The 16,769-nt window shown below is 42.8% G+C and overlaps 1 protein-coding gene across 4 annotated transcripts in view; it reads right to left on the minus strand.

The window, feature by feature from the left end:
- Window positions 1–16,769, minus strand: part of sobpa (sine oculis binding protein homolog (Drosophila) a) — a 343,731-nt gene that overhangs the window by 141,079 nt on the left and 185,883 nt on the right. The gene's annotated exons all lie outside the window — the stretch shown is intronic.

The raw sequence follows: 16,769 nt of genomic DNA on the forward strand, positions 1-16,769 counted from the left end.
ATCTTTCCATTTGCCAAATGTTTGCCCACTCACTTGACCTATCTATGTCTCTTTGCAGACTCCTTATGTCCTCTTCACAAGTTACTATTCCACCTATCTTTGTGTCATCAGCAAATTTGGCAACCTTACATTCAATACTATCATCCAAGTCATTATCATAGGTTGTAAATAGTTGAACGACCAGCACTAATCCCTGTGGCATGCCACTTGTCACATCTTGCCAACCTGAAAAAGATCCAGTTATCCCTTCTTTCTGCTTCCTGTTAGCTAACTAATTCCCTATCTAAGTATTACATTCTTTTAAAAATGCAGTCACTACTGTAATGTAGGAAATTGATTAAATGACCAATCGCATCGATATGGGCAGAGCCAAAATGGCTACAAATTACTGAAAGGACGATTACACTGAATTAGCTGTGCTAGTATCATGTAAAAGAAATCTTATGAGAAAAAAATAACCCTTATGAACATTACAGAACACCAAAAGGTAAAAAATGAGTCTTAAGCAGTTATACAAATGACAGGCTTAGTGTTATAATGCTTTCTGTAATTGTTTTATTCTTGGTAACAGGCCCAGACCTGTGGTGCTACAAAGATTAGATAAATTGGGAAATAATGATTAGGTAACATTGAACCTGAGTTTTAAAAGTCTGAAGATTGTAGGCGGGAGTTTGAGTTATATAGAACAAAAAACCTAATAGATTCCTGTCAGTGACGTGCAAGACAGGAAATCAATTGGGAAGCTTGGACAACATCATAAACTCCATGTGAATCTTAAGTGATCCCTTCTTGCTATCTGAATCCAGATGCTGGAATGCTGAATTAGCTTTACCTTACAGCCTCCAGCAATCAATACAATTGTGTAAGAGTGAATTTAAACCACGCAGAATTGTTCCCATACTTTTTTCTTGATTCACTCTCACTCATGAACAAATGGGGAAACCAAATCCATACGTGCAAGGTAGAAAAGTACAATATCCAGGAAAACTAAGCATCATATCTAGAAATAGGAGTCATTGTTTAAATATAAGGGTCACCCATTTAAGACAGAAGGTCATGAGTCTTTGGAACTCTCTTCCTCAAAATGTAGTGGAAGAAGAGTCTTTAAATGCTTTTAAGGGAGAGGTAGGTAGATTTTTGAAAAGTAAGGGGGTGAAAGATTATAGGGGGTAGGTGGGAATGTGGAGAAATCAGGTCAGCCATGATCTTATTGAATGGTGGTGCAGGCTCGAGGGGCCAAGTGACCTACTCCTGCTTCTAATTTGTAGGTTTGTATGTTTGTACGTACGTATATGTGGAAACATTGTGACAGTGACACAACATCTGAATCTGAACAGGGAAGTAAAGCTCACACACTGGAACAAAAAGAAGAAAGATTTAAAAAATGAAAGTGAAAAACAATTCAAGGGTGTATTCCAGCCGCACATCAGGGCACCAGTGATGACTCATGTGATTCACCCCCACCCCCCACCTCCCAACCCCTGAATTCGCCATTGCTAGAGGGCCACAATTGCAGTTGCAGACCATCCTGTGGACGGGTTCCCCCTCCACAATGCTGGCCTGGCAGCTGTGGCCACATTTTATTTTTCAACATTGCGATGTCTTCAGAGAGCACCTCCATCTTGAGATACCCTCTCGATCTACAGTGGCAGTGCCCAATTTTCCCAGTGGGGCTGCCAGCTGCCCAGAACCACAGGCATTTTAATTAGCCCTGCCTGCTGTGGAGCCTGTCCTCCCTGTTTAATTAGACGGGGCTACCAAAGGCGGCCTGTTAACTGGTCATCTCCTCCTAAATCTCTTCAGGGTTGTGGCACAGCCATTTCAGTGTTCCCAGCCATGAATTCAGACCAACATCAGGATTGGTACTCTGGAGCAAAAGTTCATTGCCAGGTCTCAGTGCTGTTCCTTGACTGATGGGACAGCAGGACACCAGTTAGAGAGCACAACCAGGGCAGAAGCAGGTGACTACACCTCCTTCTGTCACAAAATCCTTCTGTACATCAAAGTAAAATTTAACACAATTTTATTCAAGGGGCAAATAGCAAGCTAAAAATTTAGAATGCTGAAGCTTTTTACTGTATCTTGTAAATGTAGGTACTTAAAAATGTAAAATAATATATAAACACACACAAAGAGGTTAATTGTGGTAAGTGCAGAGTGTTAAATGGTATAGACAGCAGGGTAAAAAAAAGCTATTGAAAGACATGCTTAAAGGGGCCACTTTTGCGAACCATGTGGGGACAATGATATGTTGGAAAGAAGTTAAACAAAGGATTAAAAGCTGCATGTTGTTCAGGTGTCTGTTTCAGGTCTCCTAATGACCATGGGGGACTGCTGCTAATCAGACCAAAATAGTGAGTTTCTACATTGATTAAATAGATGAAGGAGGAAGGTGAGAAACCCATTTATTCACAATTGGAGACATCCACTGGAATACCACATCCCTAATAAAGTAGATGCGAAACTATTCATTGCTATGTGCAAGGAGCACTAATTTTTTTTGGAAAGGGATCAGGCTGAGCACAAAAAAACACATCCAACAACATAACATGGTTATGCATTTGACCGAGTGTAGCATCAAGGAGCCTGAGTAAAGCTGAAGTCAATGGGAATCTGGGGCAAAACTCTCCACTGGTTGAAATCATACTTAGCACAAAGGAAGGTGTTGGAGTTCAGTCACCTCAACTCCAGGACTTCACTGCAGGAGTTCCTCAGGGCCCAATCATCTCCAGCTGTTTCATCAATTACCTTCCTTCAATCATAAGGTCAGAAGTGGGGATGTTCACTGATGATTGCACAATGTTCAGCACCATTCACGACTCCTCAGATACTGATGCAATCAGTGTCCATATGCGGCATGACTTGTACAACATCCAGGCTTGGGCTGACAAGTGTCAAGTAAATTTGTGCCACAAAAGTGCCAGGCAATGACCAACTCCAACAAGAGAGAATCTAACCATCTTCCCTTGATATTCAATGACATTACCATCACTGAATCACCCACTATCAATATCCTGGGCGGGTTACCATCGACCAGAACTGGACCAGTTATATAAATTCTGTGGGTAGGAGAGCAGGTCAGAGGGTTACTCACCTCAAGAGTCTTCTGTCCACCGTCTACAAGACTCAAGTCAGGAGTGTGATGGAATAATCTCCACTTCCCTAGGTGAGTGCACTTCAGAAGCTTGACACTATCCAGGACAAAGAAGCTTGCATTGAGTGGCACGCTATTCATCATTTTAAACATTCACTCCCTCCATCACTGAGGCAGCAGTGTGTACCATCTACTCACCAAGGCTCCTTCCAAACCTATGACCTCTACCATCTAGAAGGACAAGGGCAGCAGATGCATGGGAACACTACCACCTACAAGTTTCTCTTCAAGCTACACACCATCCTTAATTGGAGCTATATCACTGTTCCTTCACGGTTACTGGGTCAAAATCCTGAGACTCCCTTCTCAACAGGACCTAGGCACATGAACTGCAGCGGTTCAAGAAGGCAGCTCACTACCACCTTCTCAAGGGCAACTAGGGATGGGCAACAAATGCTGACCTAGCCAGTGACGCACACACCCCATGAATGAAAACATTTTAAAAAGCCAGTAGAATTGCAGAGAGCGTCATTTTAGACGATACAAGACTTGGTGTCAGCCATTTCTCAACGCTGCATTGTCAGAGGTGGTGTCTTTCAGATGGGACATTATTACACTGAGGTCTCATCTGCCTGCTCAGGTGGACATAAAAATACCGTATGGCAGTGTTTGGGTTGAGAGGTGGGTTCCCTCCATGTACTGATCAACATTTATCCCTCAACTAACATCACAAATAAATCATCTAGTTATATGTATCGAAGTTTGTGGGTCCTTGATGAGTGTGAATTGCTGCCACGTTTGCCTATGTTGCACCAGTGACTACACTCAAAAAGTACTTCATTGGCTGAAGTGCTCTAGAAAGTTCTCAGAACATGAAATGTGCTTTATAAATGCAAGGTAATTCTTCTTTGATGCATCTTTCATAACTTAACATCAGCAAAGTTTATCGAATGGAGATGAAGGTTTCCCAGATTAGTGATAAAACCAGAAACTAGATGATGATCTGAAATCCAAGCACCGAATTAAATCCTTTCACATACAGTATTTAACTTCTGTGGTCAAATCAGCGCAATTAAGTTGATCAGTTAGTGCTATCTGCTGCATATCAAAATGTAATGTCAGCTGACTCAGCACCTAATTTGTGTTACAAAGTTGTGGGTTTGAGTCCCATCCCACTCCAGACCTTTATTGGTGCTGATTGTCTGTGGTGCTGCCTTTTCGATGGGATATTAAATCATTGGCACTATTTAAAAAGAAGTAGGAACTGCTCCTGGCCACCACTTCTACCAAAACCACCAAAAAATAAATTATCCAAAAATGAATTAATCTGCCGCTTGTGGGAATTTGCCATGTGCAAATTGATACCTGCATAACACTGACTGAACTTCAAAACTGATTATAAAACACCAAGGCACATCCTGATAAGGTGTTATACAAGCTCAAGTTCTCCCTTTATTTACCTGTATTATTCTCAACAACAACATTTTCTGAGCTGAGCACCCATTTTTGAAGTATTATGCATTCTGTTGTAAAAAGGCACAGCCCTCAATTTTGACTGCTGTCTGACACTGATTTACATTGGGATTCATATCACAACTTTTACACTGTTTAGATTTTCCTTAGAAAATCCTGCATTGAGCTTTACCAATCATTGGTAAGACTTATGAAGCAACTGGAGATGCTAACAGGCCAGACTGCAATTCCCTTTTTGCATTCTTTCAGGTCACCCATTGACCGTTGATTCCTAGCAAACTGACCTCAGCATATTGGCGTGGATGTAATACCCTGTCTGCCACTACGACTCAAGCCCAAAGTCACCCCTGCAACAGATCACCTTGTCCTTTGTGATTTTAACAAGTAAAGTATATATCAACCTACCATTCTCTCTTGTATCATTCCAACTTCCTTTTTAACAAAATTATTTAGACATTTAAAACAAAAACAGAATTACCTGGAAAAACTCAGCAGGTCTGGCAGCATCAGCTGCCAGACCTGCTGAGTTTTTCCAGGTAATTCTGTTTTTGTTTTGGATTTCCAGCATCCGCAGTTTTTTTGTTTTTATCTCTGTATTTAGACATTTATCCTTTTTGATGTGCATCACTAAGGGAAAACCAGCTTCATGCATGTCACAGAATGGTTTCACCTACACCCAGATCAATGTCTAATAATTGATTTCACTGGGACTTGTGTATTGCAATTCTAACGACAAATGGCAAAAATGGAGCACGAGATGCTGATGGCAATTGATGATCAATATGAAATGATGTTGATCTCTGACTAACACATGGGTGTGAATCAAGAAATTTTGATAAATTGCTTACAATATTTCAAGCAATGATGCACATGCCAAGGTCTTCTATCAGGATTTTAGGATATGAAAGCCAGGGAAAAGGATACATCCAATGGCGCGATCTTAAAATGTTTTCAGCTGACCTGCATACAAATAACAGAAATGACCTATTCACGGGACTATATAGTAATGATTGTGACAGATAAAATTATTTTGGACATTGTTTTGCTCGTTTGATTGAACAGCTTACAACACCTGGGTCAGTCCTGTCAGCACAATAGGTTCCTGGCATTAATCGACAGACCAGGTATTGATTCCAATGTTAAAGCTCCAATATCCCTATCACAGACCTTCAACTTTTGTTCTTTTTCCCTCCCTCCCTCTCTTACTTGCTCAAAACCGATTCCATTTCTAATTTTTCTCCGTTGTGATGAAAGGTCACAAACCTCAAATGCTAGCTGTCCACAGATGCAGTATTTTCAGCATTTTCTGTTTTTATTTCAGATCCACAGTATTTTGTCTTTGTCTTGGTTCCAACATACATTCAATCAGGAAAACCGGATTGGGGGAGAATATGGATTATTCATTAAAAGGTGGGAAGAAGTTCTGTGACATCATGGAGCAGTAGTGGCCCTGACTGGAAACTGAATATCACTTTGTTTACTAGTCTCTCAGTTATTGAGGCAATAAATGCAGAATAACAAAAAGCTAAAATTCAATTAAAAAGAATACCGAGCAGCTGACAATGATATGTAGGCAGAGGCAGCTAAGAGAGATGTGTCACAGGTTTTACCCTCATGGTTACTGAAAACATGGGAACCCATAGGAAAATCCAAAGGATGTCACCGAGGTTTCTCACAACCTAATGAATGTTGCAGCAAGCACACTTCAGCTGGTCTCCCAACCAATAGTTGCATCTCAACGAACATCACTAATCACAGAATTGTTATAGCACAGGAAAGGGGCATTTGGCCTAACATATCTGGCTCTCTGACTGAGCAAATCGCCAGGTGCCATTCTCCTGCCCCAATTCTCCCCATAACCCCGCACATTCTTCCTTTACAGATAACAGTCTCTTGCTTCAATTGAACTTGCCTCCACCGCACTCAGGAAGCGCATTCCATATCTTAACCATGGGCTGCATGAAAAGGTTTTTTCTCATTTGCTTTTGCTTCTTTTGCCAAATGCCATTAATGTGCGTCCTCTAGTTCTTGATCCTTTCACAAGTGGGAATAGTTTCTCCCTAACTACTTTGTCCAGACCCCCCCATCATTTTGAATACCCCCCATAATTTTGAATACCTCTATCAAATCTCCTCTCAGCTTGCTTTTCTCCAAGGAAAACAGTCCTAACTTCTCCAATATATCTTCAGAACTGAAATTCCCCGTGCCTGAGACCATTTATCTGTGTCTTTTCTGCGCTCTCTTCAATGCTTTCAAATCCTTCCTAAAATGCAGCACTCAGAGCTGGACACAATGCTCCAGCTGAGGCCAAACTAGTGTCTTATACAAATTCAGCATATCCGACTTGCTTTTGTATTCTATGCCCCTATTAATAAAGCCTATAATACTACATGCTTTATTAACCAGACTCTCAACCTGTCCTGCGACCTTCAATCACTTATGCACATTTACACCCTGGTCCCTCTGCTCCTGCATTCCCTTTCAGAGTTGTACCCCTTATTTTATATAGTCTCTCCATGTTCTTCCTAAAAAAATGAATCACTTCACATTTCTCTATTGAACTTAATCCACCAACTTGTCTATATCCTTTTGAAATTCTGCACTGTCCTCCTCACAGTTCACAATGTTCCCAAGTTTTGTATCATCCGCAAATTTTGAAATTTTGCTTTGTACACCCAAAGTGCTGTTAGGGAAGGAGTTCCAGGGGGAGATGGTGGCATAGTGGAATTGTCATTGGACTGGTATTCCAGAGACCTAAGGTAATGGTCTGGGGACCAGGGTTCGAATCCCACCACGGCAGATGGTGAAATTTGATTAAAAAAAAAATCTGGAATTAGAAGTCTGATGATGACCATGAAACCATTGTCTGTAAATTGTCGAACCCATCTGGTTCACTAATGTCCTTTACAGAAGGAAATCTGCTGTTCTTACCTGGTCTGGCCTACATGTGTCTCCAGACCCACAGCAATATGTGTGGTTGACTCTTAATTACCCTCTGAACAAATGCAATTAGGGATGGGCAATAAATGTTGGCCTAGCCAGTGACGCCCCCATCCCATGAACGAAAAAAAAAATTCTCCAGTCCTTTGGCACCACCCAAGTCCAAGGAAGATTGAAAAATTATGGCCAGTGCCTCCACAATTTCTACTCTCACTTCCCTCAGTATCCTTGGAGACACTTTTTTTAAATTCTTTCATGGGATGTGGGTATCGCTGGCTAGGCCAGCATTTATTGCTCATCCCTAATTGCCCTTGGTGAGCTGCCGCCTTAAACTGCTGCAGTCCATGTGCAAAAATCTGTACAGGTATAGTTGTGGGTGGAGGAGTATTGTAAAATAGTTCATCTTTTCTTGTTTAATACATGTTTTATTCTTTTGTTAATCAACTGACTCCTGTGACTCTGTTTGGTAGCTACTCTCCACGCATCTAAACAAACAAATAAAAGTTAGGATCTATCAAGCTGGGTTCCACCCTGGGATCAGGCTCATCCAGGGGTATCATCAGCTGGGGATCATATCACCTGGAAGGGACACCTACAGTGCTGTTAGGGAGGGAGTTCCAGGATTTTGACCCAGCAACAGTGAAGGAAGGGTGATATATTTCCATGTCAGGATAGTGAGTGACTTGGAGGGGAACTTCCAGGTGGTGGTTTTCCCATTGTCTGCTGCCCTTGTCCTTCTAGATGGTTGTTACAATCCCCAGCTGATGATACCCCTGGATGAGCCTGATCTCAGGGTGGAACGCAGCTTGATAGATCCTAACTTTTATTTGTTTGTTTAGATATGTGGAGAGTAGCTACCGAACAGTCACAGGAGTCAGCTGATGAACAAAAGAATAAAACATTTATTAAACAAGAAAAGGTGAACAATATTACAATACTCCTTCACTCACAACTATACCTTTACAGATATATACAGATTTGTAAGGGTAACACAAGTCATAAAAGCTATCTTATACTCTAATACACGCAGTAAGTACACAGTCCCTGTAAATCTTTGGCACCCTGACCTCATGTGACAGATACCATCTCAACCAGATGCTATGGATCTCTCCTCAACTCCCACCAGACGCTTATCACGCCGTGAACCAACCAGTCTCACTGAATTCCATCCTTCACACAAGGATTTCCAATCTCCACTCTCCAAGACCTCGCCTTGGAACCTTCTCCCAAACCGAGGCGCTCTCTCAGATGCCTTCTGAAAGGGTTCATCTCCAGGGCTTCAAACTCTCCCTCTGATCTTTTTCTTCCCTGGGTCACCACATACATTCAAGCTGCCTTCCACACACTGTCTCTCTGACTCAGCTGTCAACAGTACACCACTGCTTCACATGCCCATAGCAAAGAGTTACAGAGCTTCCATTGTCTCTTTGGACCTTCTTGCCTCTTGCAAGCTGTTCTTGCTTTAAATCTGTCTTCTGTAGCTTTTGTCTTTTTAAATCTGAAGCATGGAGCCTTTCTCTCTGCTCCTACTGTTAACTTCATTTAACAACGCCTTTTCTCAGGTTCCTGTCCTTCCTTTGAGTAGAAGGTCTTCTCTGGACATTCTCTTCTTCAACTCCCCTGGATTTGTGGGGTTTTCCTTAGCTTGTGACTTTCTATCTGTCCCATTTTAGGCTGCTTCTGCTTCACAGCTGTCTTCAAACCAATTGAACTCAAATAGGTTCCAAAGCAAACTGCTGTTTCTCTTCTTTTGTGCTTGTCTGTGGGAGGGACCCACCTCTCTGAACCCTTGTTGCTAGGCAACAGTGGAATCCTTCTATCCTTGTATGTTTATTTTCTCTTTAGGGGTCGTAAAACTCCTCATTAGAAATGCAAGCGCCTTTTTAAAGTGAAACTTAAACTATATTTGACCTTTCTTAACACACAGATACAGAAATACAAATCAAACTTAAACTTTAAAGCTAAAACTCATTCCTAACACCCACAAATACCAATATAACTCACTTAAATTATCTCTATTTTCTAACAATGGTAGCGGTTGTGGATTGGGAAGGTGTTGTCTAAGGAGGCTTGGTGAGTTCCAGTGCTGTATCTTGCAGATGGTACACATGCCGCACTGTGCATTGGTGGTGGAGGGAGTGCATGTTTGTGGATGGGGTGCCAATCAAGTGGGCTGCTTTGTCTTGGATGGTGTCAAGCTATGAGTGTTGTTGGAGCTGCACTCATCCAGACAAGTGAAGAATATTCGATCACATTCCTGACTTGTGCCTTGTAGATGGTGGACAGGCTTTGGTGAGTTACTCGCCACAGGATTCCTAGCCTCAGGCTTGAACTTGTATTATTAATAAGGCTTATCTAGTTCAGGTTCTGGTCAATGGTAACCCCCAGGATGTTGATAGTGGGGGAATTCAGTAATGGAAATGCCATTGAATGTCAAGGGATGATGGTTAGATTCTAATCTTGTCAAGGGTTAATGGCTAGATTCTCTCTTGTTGTCATCTAGTTCTTGTGCCTAATCAACTTTAAGTACAGACAGCCTACCCAATACCTCCTCCTTATCGATTTCATACTCTTCTAGTGTCTGAATTACCTGCTCTTTCACCATGGCCTGGCTAGCATCTTCTTCCTTGGTGAAGACATGCTAAGTATTCATTTAATACCTCGGCTACGGCTGCTGCCTTCATGTCTAAATCCCCTTTTTGGTCCCTATCAGGCCCTACTCCTCCTTTCACCACCCTGTTACCATTTATATTCCTATGGAAGACATTGGGATTTTCTTTTATGTCAGCTGCCAGTCTCTTTTCATGCTTCCTCTTTGCTTCTCTTATTTTCTTTCTCATCTTCCCTCTGAACATTCTATACTCAGCTCCTGGCCTCATTACAGCCTTGGTTCAAACACGGACAAAGAGCTGAAATCCTGAGGTGAAGTGAGAGTGACTTCCCTTGACACCAAGGCAGCATTTGACAGAGTGTGGCATCAAGGAGCCCAAGCAAAACTGGAACCAATGAGAATCAAGGGTAAAACTCTACACTGGTTGGAGTCATACCTAGCACAAAGGAAGATGGTTGTAGCTGTTGGAGGTCAGTCGTCTCAGTTCCATGACATCACTGCAGGAGGTCCTCAGGGTAGTGTCCTCGGCTCAACCTTCCTCAGCAGCTTCTTCAATGACATTCTTTCCATCATAAGATCAGAAGAAGGGATGCTTGCTGATGAATACATAATGTTCAGCACCATTCACGACTCCTCAGATACTGAAGCAGTCCATGTCCAAATGCAGCAAGACCAGGACAAGATCCAAGCTTGGGCTGACAAGTGGTAAGTAACATTCGCACCACACAAATGCCGGGCAATGACCATTTCCAACAAGAGAGAATCTAACCATTGCCCCATGATATTCAATTACATTACTATCGCTGAATCCCCCACTATCAACATACTGGGGGTTACCATTGACCAGAAACTGAACTGGACTAGCCATATAAATAACTGTGGCTACAAGAGCAGTTGAGTAACTCACCTCCTGACTCCCCAAAGCCTGTCCACAATCTACAAGGTACAAGTCAGGAGTGTGATGCAACACTCTCCCCTTACCTGGATGAGTGCAGCTCCAACAACACTCAAGAAGCGTGACACTATCCAGGACAAAGCAGCTTGCTTGATTGGCACCACATCAACAAACGTGCACTTACTTCATCACCGACGCACAGCAGCAAAAGTGTGTACCATCTACAAGATGCACTTCAGGAACTCACCAAAGCTCCTTAGACAGCACCTTCCAAACCCACGACCACTACCATCTAAAAGAACAAGGGCAGCAGATAGATGGGTACACCACTACCTGGAAGTTCCCCTCCAAGCCACTCACCATCCTGACTTGAAAATATATTGTTGTTCCTTCATTGTCGCTGCGTCAAATTCCTGGAACACTCTCCTTAACAGCACTGTGGGTGTATCTACACCACAGGGACTGCAGTGGTTCAAGGTGGCAGCTCACCACCACCTTGTCAAGGGCAATTAGGGATGGGCAATAAATGCTGGCTTAGCCAACAAAGCCACATTCCTTGAATGAATTATTTAAAAATTCAGCCTGGTTCTGAATTGATTTTCTGCCTGATATTTGTCATAAGCACACTTTTTCTTCTTTATCTTAATTTCTCTCTCTTTTGTCATCCAGGGAGCTCTGGATTTGTTTGCCCTACCTTTCCCTTTCGAGGGAATATACCTTGACTGTACCTAAACTCTCTCTTCTTTGAAGGTAGCTCATTGTTCAGCTATCATTTTTCCTGCCAACAGTAAATTCCAGTTTATTCAGCCCAGATCCGTTCCTATCCTACTGAAGTTGACATTCTCCCAGTTAATTATTCTTACTCTGGATTCTTCTTTGTCCTTTCTTCATAGTCAGCTTAACCTTATGACAGAGTGATCACTGTCCCCTATAAGCTCTCCTGCTGATATTTGATCCATCTGGTCCACCTCATTCCCAAGAACTAGGTCTACCAGTGCCTCCTTCCTCGAAGGACTGGAAACATACTGTTAGGAAAATTTTTCCTGAACACACTCTTGGAACTCATGCCCTTTACACTACCACTACCCAAGTCCCCCATTATAGCTACACTATAATTTTTGCACCTTTCTGTAATTTCCTTGAAAATTTGTTCCTCTACATCCTTCGCACTAGTTGGTGGGTTATAGACTGCACCGACCAATGTAAATGCATCTTTTTTTTTGTTCCTTAGCTCCAGCCGGATAGTTTATGCCCTGGAACCCTCTGGGACACCCTCTTCCTCCAGGACTGCAATGCTGTCCACAATCAATAGTACACCACCGGACCCCATCTCCACTTCTCCTTTTCCTCCTTTCCTACTTTCCTGAACACCTTGTATCCAGGAATATTTAACACTCAGCCCCACCTTTCTTCGAGTCAAGTCTCTTAAGATCATATAGTGAAATGCCAATGTGCATCTGCAACTCACCAATCTTACTTACCACACTCCCCACATTCACATACATGCACAGTAACCCTGATTTAGACTATACTACATTCTCCCTTACTCTGACCCCACCTATTAATGTACTATTCACTATTTTAGTGCTATCTGTCTCTCCCAGCATTCTATCTACCTTGTTACCCCTCTCTGATATTATCTCCTGGTTCCCACATCCCTGACAAATTAGTTTAAACCCTCCCCAGTAGCGCCAGCAAAATACAAGGAATTCAAATCCCAGCTCTACTCAGGTGCACCCCATCTTGTCTGTACAAGTCTCATCTCACCCAGAATCAGTTTTAATGTGCCAGGAATCTAAAGCCCTCCCTCCTGCACTAGCTGTCCAGCCACACATTCATCAGCTTTCTCCTCTTACTGTTACAATCACAGCTGATGTTACAACTGGACTAGTCAGATCCCAGTGTGAAGTGTGGCTTGATAGATCCTATGTTTTATTTTATTTCAGAAACCATGGAGGTAAGTTGCTGAACAAATTCACAGGAGGCTGCTGATGACCTTTTATTAGGAAGAATAAAACTTTTATTGAACAAGAAAAATGAACTATATCACACCAGACAAAAAGGTTGAAAAGACCTCAATACAAACACAAGAAAATGATTCAAATATTTACTACTCCTTCACCCAGCTATTTCTTCACAGACGTACAAATTCAGAAAGTTAAGACAACTTATCATACCTATCTTATACACTAATAATCTGGTGAACTGTGAACAGACACACCACACTCCGAAGTAAATGACAGATGTGACCAAAGCAGATTCCATGGATTTCTCAACAACCCACCCATATGCTTGTCACACTGTGAGTCAACCGGTCTCACTGAAACTCTGTCTTTCTCATGAGGGTTTCCAATCTCCATGTTCGAAGAACTCAGCTTGGAATTCTCTTCAAACGTCACTCCCAGATAGCTCCAACAAGAATCCACTTCCAGGGTTTCAATTATACATTCTGAGATCCCTCTCTCCTGGATCGGCATGTACACTCAAGCTTCACCTTACAAGCACAATTTCAAATCTTCAGCCATGCCAAACAGAACCCCACTACTCCAAAAGGCCTGCTGCAAGGTGTCACCAACCTCCTCGGGTCTTCTGGGCTTCTTTTGAGCCTACTTTGCTTCAAGTCTGTTCCCTGCAGCTCTGCCTTTAATTTGGAGCCTATATCTCAGCTCCTTACATTTAACTTTACTTAACAGGACCTGTTTCAGCTCCCTAAATTCTGAATGCAGGACCACATCCCCCTTTCTGTCTACGTTGTTTGTATCAATGTGGACCAGGACTGCTGGCTGTCCACCCTCTGAGTGCTCTGTAGCTGTTCAGTGACATCCTTGACCCTGGCACCAGGGAGACAAAACACTATCCTGAATTCACTTCTGCAGCCACAGAAACACCCACCTATTCCCATAACTATTGATTCGCCTGTCATGATTCGTCTTCCAGTCTTCCTTGTAACTACTTGTACAGCTGAACTGCCTGTGGTGCCATGGACTTGGCTTGGCTGCACTCCCCAGATGAACCATCCCTCTTGTCAATATTAGGAACTGAATCACAGTATATCTGGCCATTCCTCCTCTTCCTCATGTAACCTGCCCTAAGAGGGTGTTGGTGACGAAAGACATCCTTAAGACTGGCCCCTGATTATGCTTGACAAAGTACCAAGTGGTTTGCCATTGCCTTCTGCACCATTTTTTTAAATCCATTCATGTGATGTGGGCATCGTTGGCTGGGCCAGCATTTATTACCCATTCCTATTTGCCCTTAACAAGGTGTTGGTGAGCTGCCTTTTTGAACCGCTGTAATCCATGTGGTGTAGGTACACCCACAGTACTGTTAGGTAGGGAGTTCCAGGATTTTGACCCAGTGACAGTGAAGGAATGGCGATATATTTCCAAGTCAGGATGGTGAGTGACTTTGGGGGGAACTTCCAGGCAGTGATGTTCCCATGCATCTGCTCCCTTGCCCTTCTAGATAGTAGAGGTTGTGGGTTTGGAAGGTGCTGTCCAGACTGACCAGGAAGCTCTCCTGCTCTTACCGCCTGCCATCAGGTATATTTGAAGGATTTACAGGCTGATAATCGACCCGTTTCATCATGTTGTGAACACAACTTCCACGGCCACCAACTACTCAAGTTGGACTTGAACGTAAAGCTTCTGGCCCAGAGATAGGGACGCTGCCACTGCCTATCTGGCCATTAACACATTGCTATTTTTATGACCTTTGTATGTGCAAATTGGCTGCCCTTTTTCTGTTGTGACTACACTTTAAAAGTGCTTAATTGGCTGTTAAGCACTTTCGATATGCTGGTGTTAATTTTACAAATTTCGCAAGATTCTGGTTGGAAAGTCGCAAATATAACCCCTCTATTCAAGAAGGGAGGGAGGCTGAAAACAGGAAACTATAGGCCAGTTAGCTTGACGTTTGTCATGGGGAAGTTACTAGAATCAGTCATTAAAGAGGTTATAGCCGGGCACTTAGAAGAGCTCAAGGCAATCGGGAGAAGTCAGCATGGTTATGTAAAAGGAAAATCATGTTTAACCAATTTATTGGAGTATTTTAAGGAGTAACGTGTTCAGTGGATGAAGGGGAGCCTGTAGACGTACTGTACTTGGATTTCCAGAAGGCATTTGATAAGGGGCCACATCAAAAATTATTACGGAAAATAAAAGTGCATGGTGTAGGGGTAACATGTTAGCATGGATAGAAGGTTGGCTGGCTGGAAGGAAGCAGAGAGTATGCATAAATGGGTTTTTCTCTCATTGGCAGGATGTGATGAGTGGTGTCCCACAGGGGTCTGTACTGGGACCTCAATTTTTTATGATTTACATCAATGACTTAGATGAGGGGAATGAAGACATGGTAGCTAAATTTGCAGGTGACACAAAGATAGTTAGGAAAGTATGTGGTGAAGAGGACGAGGTTACAGTTGGATATAGATAGGTTGAGTAAGTGGGCAAAGATCTGGCAAATGGAGTTTAATGTGGGAAAATGTGAAGTTGCTCACTTTGGCAGGAAGAACAAAAAAGCAGAATATTACTTAAATGGATAACGGCTGCATAATTCTGAGGTGCAGAGAGATCTAGGTATTCTAGTACATGGTCACAAAATTTTAGTATGCAAGTCCAGCAAGTAATTAAGGCAGCTAATGGAATGCTATCCTTTGTTACGAGAGGAATTGAACATAAAAGTAAGGATGTTATGCTTCAGTTATACAGGCATTAGTGAGAGAGAGCTCCTCGAAAACTGTGCACGGTTTTGGTCTCCTTATTTAAGGAAGGATGTAAATGCATTGGAGGCAGTTCAAAGGAGGTTTACTAGATTGATACCTGGAATGAGTGAGTTGTCTTACGAGAAAAGGCTGGACAGACTGGGCTTGTTTCCACGAGTTTAGAAGAGCGAGGGGTGATTTCACCCTGAACAGCCTCGACAAGGTAGACGTCAAAATGGTGTTTCCTCTTGTGGGTGAGTGCAGAACTAGGGGGCACTGTTTTAAAATTAGGCGTCGCCTTTTTAGGATAGAGCTGAGGAGAATTTTTTTCTCTCTGAGGGTTGGGTGACTTTGGAACTCTCTGCCTCAGAAGGTGGTGGAGGTGGGGTCATTGAACATTTTTAAGGCGGAAGGAAGTAGATTCTTGTTAGGCAAGGGAATCAAAGGTTATGGGGTTAGATGGGAACGTGGAATTCAAAACACAAGGTGATCAGCCATGATCTTATTGAATGGCGAGCAGGCTCGAGGGGCAGAATGGTCCACTCCTGTTCCTACTTCTTATGTTTCAGACATCCTGATGTCGGAAATGGTGCTTGATAAATGCGACTCTTTTCAGAAACATAAAACGCTAAAAATACTCAGAAGAGCGAGTAGCATCTGCGCAGAGGGAGAGAAAAATAGGGTTCACTCCAGTTCTGACAAATGGTCATTTGCTTGGACTATTTTTTCTTTTCTTTTATTCATTCACAGGATGTGAGTGTTGCTGGCTGGGCCAGCATTTATTGCCCATCCCTAGTTACCCTTGAGAAGGTGGTGGTGAGCTGCCTTCCTGAACCGCTGCAGTACATGTGGTGTAGGTACACCCACAGTGCTGTTAGGGAGTTCCAGGATTTTGACCCAGTGACAGTGAAAGAGCGACGACATATTTCCAAGTCAGGATGGTGAGTGACTTGGAGGGGAACTTGCAGGTGGTGGTGTTCCCATCTATCTGCTGCCTTTGTCCTTCTAGATGGTACTGGTTGTAGGTTTGGAAGGTGCTGTTGAAGGACACTTG

Source organism: Carcharodon carcharias, chromosome 5, assembly GCF_017639515.1.
Source record: "Carcharodon carcharias isolate sCarCar2 chromosome 5, sCarCar2.pri, whole genome shotgun sequence".
NCBI lineage: Eukaryota > Metazoa > Chordata > Chondrichthyes > Lamniformes > Lamnidae > Carcharodon > Carcharodon carcharias.